At 45.2% G+C, this 7,497-nt stretch overlaps 1 protein-coding gene across 4 annotated transcripts in view; it reads right to left on the bottom strand.

The window, feature by feature from the left end:
• Positions 1 to 7,497, bottom strand: part of LOC109919061 (ral guanine nucleotide dissociation stimulator-like) — a 166,219-nt gene that overhangs the window by 108,576 nt on the left and 50,146 nt on the right. Inside the window, exon 1 of one of the 4 annotated variants that reach the window (XM_048616539.1) lies at positions 1,509 to 1,530. The exons of the other annotated variants lie outside the window; for them this stretch is intronic. The gene's annotated coding sequence lies outside the window, so the exon portion shown is untranslated. Of the gene's footprint in view, positions 1 to 1,508; positions 1,531 to 7,497 lie in introns of those variants that run through there. 4 annotated transcript variants of the gene reach the window in all.

A 7,497-nucleotide genomic window follows, 5' to 3' on the forward strand; every position in this document is an offset into this window, starting at 1 on the left:
ATAAGGAGACCAAAATTGCCCACAGTATGCTAGGTGCAGTCTAACCAAGCTTCCATACAATTCAAGCAAGACTTGATTATTCCTGTATTCAAATCCTCTTGCAAAAAGACTAACATTCCCTTAGCCTTCTGAACATCTTGCTGCATCTGCATATTAGCCTTCAGTAACACATTAAGAAGGACACCCTTTGAACATCTACACTTTCCAAATTCTTGCCACTTAAGAAATACTCTGCTCTTTCTACCAAAGTGGATATCCTCACATTTTTCCATGTCATATTCCATCTGCCAGGCCCTTGCCCAATCACTAGACCTGTCTAAATCCTGCTGAAAAGATTTTACATCTTCTTCACAATACACATTTCCACTTAACTTTGTATCATCTGCAAGCCTGGATATCCCAGCTTCCAAATAATTGATAATCATTGTGAACAGTCAGTGCCCAAGTACTGATCCTCATAGTACTCCACTAGTCACAATGTGCCAGCACAATAATTACCCATTTATTCCTCCTCTCTGGTTTCTGTTTGTGAACCAATCCATAATCCATGCCATTAAATTATCTCCTAGCCTATGGGCTTTATTTTTGCTAACTTCCCTAGCCTATGGGCTTTAATTTTGCTAAGCCCCCTAGCCTATGGCCTTTAAATTTGCTAACTTCCCTAGCCTATGAGCTTTAATTTTGCTAACCTCCCCAGTCTACAGCCTATAAGTTTGCTAACCACCCCAGCCTATGGCCTAGAGGATGTCATCAAAAATGTGCTGAAAATTTGAATATATTACATCCATCAACTCCCCTTTCTCATTGTTGCTAGTAATATCCTCAAAAGCTCTGACAAGTTTGTTAAAGATGATTTTCCATTAATAAATTCATGCTGACAGTGCCCAATCAGGTCATTTGTATCCAAGTGTGTACCTTGAATCTGCAGTAAGACGTAGTTAGGTCTTTAAGACAAGACACTGCCTATATACAGCGATAAATTTTTAATCCACATCAGCCAATTTGTGCCTCATGTCTTCATAATTTCCTTTTTTCATTTCAACTCCCTTATTTCAGAATGATCCACCTCATTTTCAAACATAGCATGAAATTTGATCGTACTGTAGTTACTCATCCCTAAAGTTTCTTCTGCAAGATTGTTAATTAACTCTTTTACAATGCAACATACAAGATTCAAAACCGCCCAATCTCTCATCAGCTCTTCAGCATGCTATTCTAGAAAACCACCCCAAAGCTCATTTTCCACAGATTCACTACTCAGTTGGTTTGCCGATTCTATATACAGATCATGATTACTGTGTTGCCCATGCTGCAAGTTTCTCTCATCTCCCGGTTTAAACTGAGGCCCACAGTACTATTACTAAATAAATCAACAAATGTCTGCTGTCCCATGTTGTTTCTTATTTAACCCCAAAGAGATTTTACTCATTGTTCTTTTGATCAGAGATCCTCCCTTACTAATACACTGATCCCATCTCCTATGATCACAACAACCCCATGTCCTTTACCTTCTTGCCTGCTCTTGCTAAATGTTGAATGTTCTTGAATGATCAGTTTCCAGTCCTGGTCACCGTGCAGTCATGTTTCTGCAATAGCAATAAGTATTGACCTCTACTGGTGTCTTTAGATCAACATTCTTGTGAATACTGGGTGGATACAGAATAATGGATACCCGGGAGTGAGTTACAGACTGGTATCTAATCGAGGTGTTCAGATGTTTTATATATAGAATAATGGATCCCTGGGAGTGAGATTCAGACTGGAATTTAATCGAGGGATTCAGAGGGTATATACATAGAATAATAGATACCTGGGAGTGAGTTACAGACTGGAATCTAATCGAGGCGTTCAGATGGTTTATATATAGAGTAATGGATACCCGGGAGTGAGTTACAGACTGGAACTTAATTGAGGGGTTCAAATGGTTTATATATAGAATATATAGGATACCTGGGAGTGAGTTACAGATTGGAATCCAATCAAAGGGTTTATAGTTAGAATAAACGGATACCTGGTAGAGAATGTACAGTCTTTAATTTACTCGGGACCTCAAATCTCTGACACTCCATTGGCCTTCCCAGACGTAATCACAGCAAATCAGGGTTTCTATCTGCCACCTCCCCAGCTGATTAAATGCCCCTGCACTAAGGTATCTAACCTGCGGTGGGAACGGCATTAAATGTAGCATCTTGGCCTTGGGGTAAGGTGGGGGTTAAAGATGTTCAGTAATTACCAGAATGTTACTAGGGCTTAAAAAACAAGTCTTACATGAGAAGGGCTGATTGTCTAGACAGAGGTTTGTATTCAGCTGAGATCAGAAGATTAAAGGGTAACTTTAATTGAGGTGTTTACGAGATTTGGCTGCAGTGAAGGCATTTCCTCTCCTAGGGGGCAGTCCAGGACGAGGGCTCATAGTGAACTTGGAATTAGAGCCAGGCTGCTATGTAAATGTAAATCTTCAGTCTCCTGCTCCTCAAAGCTGCCAGGGCGAAGGTCAACTGAAATTATCGAGAACCAAGATTGGCAATTTATTTTTTCGTCTTTCTTTTCAGGGCGTGGGGAGTAAATACATTACGGGGCACAGCACCAACAAAGTTAAGATACAGATCAGCCCTTATCCACTTATTTCATGGGATGTGAGCGTTGTTGGCAGCATTTGTTGTTCATCTCAAATTATTATTCAGAAGGTCACAGTAAGCTGCCTTCTTGAGGCGGTGTCACACACAGGTACAGCCATAGCTCTGTTATGAAGAAATCTGCTCCAAACTGTTTCATTGTAGAAATCAAAAAGCCCCAAAAGTGCAGAAGCAGGCTGTTCGGCCCACTGAGTCTTAACTGACCCTCTGAAGAGCATCACACCCAGACATACCTGCCCCCTACCCCTATCCCCTGTAACCCTGCATTTGCCATGGCATACCCACCTAACATGCATATCAGGGAGAATTTAAGCACGGTTAATCCATTTAACCTGCACACTTGGACTGTGGGAGGAAACTGGAGCACCCGGAGGAAACCCACGCAGACACGGGGAGAACGTGCAAACTCCACACAGACAGTCGCCCGAAGGTGGAACCGAACCCAGGTCCCTGGCGCTGTGAGGCAGTAGAGCTAACCCACTGAGCTACTGCTTCAATCCAGTCTGTGAGTCCTCATGCATGAATCACAAAAAACTGCTGTACAGGTTCAGCAGGTAACAAGGGAGGATGCTGCTGTATTTCTCAGGCACTTTGTGTGTCTGGAATGCTGCGACCAGTTCCGGCTCCTTATCTATGGAAACATGCACTGGCATTGGAGGCAGTCCAGAGAAGGTTGATCCTGGAAATGGAGAGATTGTCCGATGATGCATGGTTGAGTCGGAAGAGGCCTGTATTCCGAATGGCAGGGGGGGAAACGTGATGACAAAAGGTTGTCTCCACTTGTGAGAGGATCTGAGGCCGGGGTGGGGTGGGGCGGGGGGACACATAATCTCAGAGTAAGGGTCTCCCATTTAAGACAGAGGAAGAATTTCTTCTCTCGGAGGGTCACGAATCTGTCGAATTCTTCATGAATGAGAAAGGAAGATGCTGGTATAGAGATGGTGGGCTGAACAGCCTCCTTGTATGTGGTTACATTTCTCAAACAGACACAGACCTGAGGGAAGGAAAGACCCAGTGTTGAAGAACTCTGGGAACCAGAGGCCCCAAGATCATTTATCCTCCAAACACACTCTTTACATGTCATGTCCCCAACTACTCAGATACAATGGAACAAAAACTGAAGTTGCTGGAAAAACTCAGCAGATCTGGCAGCATGTGTGAAGGAAAAAAAAATCAGAGTTAACATTTCGGGTCCGGTGACCCTTCCTCAGGACGGTATCTTTCGGTTGTGACTCAGATATAATAGTGTTTGTGGCCCCCTCTGGGAGCAATCTTGCTAATTTATGCCCATCGGAATATCGGGCCAGCTCTCAATAACGTCCGTTCACAGCAGCTGGATACAGGCATTAAGAAAGTCCTGTTGCTCCCTAAATACCTCCTGGCGTCTCAACAGCCAGTGGGCTCTCTCAGAAACATTACACCGCACCAGGGTGGGAGACTCAGGCACCTAACCTGTGCCCTGAACACACAGTCATGTCAGCAACAGCAGCAGGGGGGCCTTCTTGTGGCACAAGGGTAATGTCCCTACCTCTGAGATAGGAGGCCCAGGTTCAAGACCTACCTCCTCCAGAGCTGTGTTGCAACCCAATGAAGATGTCAGCTAAGAAACCATGGCACCAAGAAAACAACAACAAACACTGGGGATGGGGATCACAGCAGGTCAGGAGGCACCCATGGAGGGCCAGCAAGCTAACATCTCAAGTCTAGATGACTCCTCGTCAGAGCAGAAACATTGACAAGTCGGTGATGATCAGATAAATTGGCCAGAAAATGAGGGAAAGGGCTTTTTGCATTTGATTGAAATTGCTTTGGCTTAAACAGGGCCTCATCGTATTTAGCATTGTATCAATAACCATCGCAGCAGGGAGGTGATGGCCTAGTGGTATTATCACTGGGCTGTTAATCCAGAGACCCAGATAATGTTCTAGGGACCCAGGTTTAAATCCCGCTACGGCAGATGGTGGAATTTGAATTCAATAAATATCTGGAATTAAGAGTCTAATAATGACCATGAATCCATTGCCGACTGTTGGGGAAAAACCCATCTGGTTCACTAATGCCCTTTAGGAAAAGAAACTGCCATCCTTACCTGGTCTGGCCTACATGTGACTCCAGACCCACAGCAATGTGGATGACCCTGAACTGCCCTCTGGGCAATTAGGGATGGACAATAAATGCTGCCTGGCCAGCGATGCCCTCGTCCCATTCATGAATAAAAAAAATTCCAATAGCCAATGCCTAACCTACACATCCCTGAACACTCTGGGTAATTTAGCATGGCCAATCCAGTGAAATTGCACATCTTTGGACTGTGGGAGGAAACCTGAGCAAACTCACACAGACACAGGGAGAAACATGCTAACTCTGCACAAACTCGCCTAAGGCTGGAATCGAAGCCGGATCCCGGATGCTGTGAGGCAGCAGCGCTAACCACTGAGCCGCCATTACTTTTTTTTTTAATATCCTCATGGGAGGGTGGGAAGTCTGGCTTGGTCAGAATTTATTGCCCGTCCCCAGTCGCCCTGGGGAGGGTGGTGGTGTGCTGCCTTCCTGAACCATTGCAGTCCGTTTGCCGTAGGTTCACCCTCAAGAGCTGTCAGGTAGGGAGTGCCAGGAATTTTACCAAGCAACAGTGAAAGCGTGGCAATGTAGTTCCAAGCTAAGATGATGAGTGGCTTGGGGGGGGGGTTGCGGTGCTTGTAAAGTGTGGTGTTCCCCTGTATCTGCTGCCTTTATCCTTCGAGGTGACAGAGTTTGTAGGTGCAGAAGGTGCTATCCGAGGAGACTTGGCAAATTGTTGTAGTGCCATCTTATAGATGGCACACACTGCTGTACTGAGGGATGCTGGTGAAGGGAGTCAAAGGTGAAAGTGACGGAGTGGAGGGAGGGAGGGAGGAGGGTGAGCGAAATGGGCTGCTTTGTCCTGGATGGTGTCAAGCGTCTTGAGAATTATTGGAGCTTGACCCGCCAATAGATTATAAACAGAGGCACAGAATCTGAAGGTTAAGAATTCCCACCGGAACCTGATGGGTTACAGGCTGGGCCTCAGCTGGAGTATTATGGACCACAATTCGGAAAACACACACAGGCCTCAGAAAGAGTACACAAGAACATTCGCCGGTATGTTAGGAACACAAGAACAGGAGTAGGCCATTCAGCCCCTTGAGCCTGTCCCACTCTGCAATGAGATCGTGACTGGTCTGTGGCCTAACTCCATAGACCTGACTTTGGCCCATGTCCCTTCGTACCTTGGCTTAACAAAATAAATCTATCTCATATTTAAAATGAATAACTGATCTAGCATCCACTGCCATTTGTGGAAGAGAGTTCCAAACCTCTACCACCCTCTGTATGTGTTTCCTCACCTCTCTCCTGAACAGTCTGCAGACTACGCCCCCTGGTTCTAGAATTCTCCAACCAGCGGAAACAGTTTATCTTTATCTACCTTGTCTTTTCCTGATAATATCTTCAAGTCGTTGATCAGATTACCCTCGAATCTTCTAAATTCTAGAGAAAATAGGCCTAAATTCTATAACATCCCCTCATAAAGCCCAGGTATCAATTGTAAACCTGCACTGTACTCTATCCAAGGCTAACACCTTCTTCTTAAGGTATGGACGATGTAACCGGGGATGAGGGACTATGTGGGGGAAGAGGCTAGAAAGGTAGAACTGTTCTTCTGGAAATACATTAGGTTGTGAGGTGATCAAGCAGTGATTTTCAAGATGCTATGAAGGTTTTGATGACTTGGATAGAGAAGAATGCTCCCCCCGGGTAGTGAGTCAATAATAAGGAATTTCAAATCACCGTCAAAAGATCTGAAGGAGAGAGGAGGAGAATTACTTTAAGCCAAAGGCATTGGGATCTGCGATACTGCACTGATTCCATAAGTAACCTATAAGTTGTATTGGATGGGCCATGGGGGTGAAAGACTACAGGGCCCTGGGCAATAAAGCAGGTAGACAGAGCTAAGTGCAACGGCTGCTCAAGGAGACTGCACAGACAGAATGGGCCAAATGGCCTCACGAGTGTACAAAAGCAGCCCAGCCTCGCAAATCTCAACCTCGGTTCTCCACCCAAACCTCCCCAGCTCTTCAACTGAACATCCTCCCGAGGTTTAAATCATTCAGCCAATGTTTGGGTACAAACTCCAGTAATTGTGAGGAGTGAAATGATTGTTCTTTCTAATTAGTTGTGGTCTGGGTGCAGAATTAGGGTTAGAGACACGCAGGCTCACAGCTACAGGGCAACTGAAATCTGCTTCATTGATTGTCCTTTAATTATGAATGGAAAATGAATTTCAAGCCAACGTTCTGTCTGGAGTGAGGTAAGTTCTGGCCTCGATGTTATGAAATAGATCACTGATCAATTACCGTAAACGACAAGATCGTGAGGGGGCTTGACAAGGTAGTTGCAGGAAGATTATTTCCTCTGTTGCAGAGTCTAGGACCAGAGGGCATACTCTCAGAGTAATAGGTCACGCACTCGAGTCACAGGGGAGGAGGAACTGCTTCTTTCAGAAGGGAGCGAATCTGTAGAATTCTTTACCACAGAGGGCTGTCGAGGTTAGATCATTAAGTATGTTCAAGGATGAGACAGACAGATTTTTAAACATTGAGGGAAACAAGGGTTATGGGGAAGAGGCAAGACAGTGGAGCTGAGATTTATCATTTTTTTCTCCTTTATTCATTCACGGGATGAGGGGTCGCTGGCCAGGCAGCATTTATTGCCCCTCCCTAATTGCCCCGAGGGCAGTTAATTGTCAACCACATTGCTGTGGTTCTGGAGTCACATGTAGGCCAGTCCAGGTAAGGATAGCAGTTTCCTTCCCTGAAGGGCATTAGTGAACCAGATGGGTTTT

Source organism: Rhincodon typus, chromosome 35 (genome assembly GCF_021869965.1).
Source record: "Rhincodon typus isolate 14 chromosome 35, sRhiTyp1.1, whole genome shotgun sequence".
Taxonomy (NCBI): Eukaryota; Metazoa; Chordata; class Chondrichthyes; order Orectolobiformes; family Rhincodontidae; genus Rhincodon; species Rhincodon typus.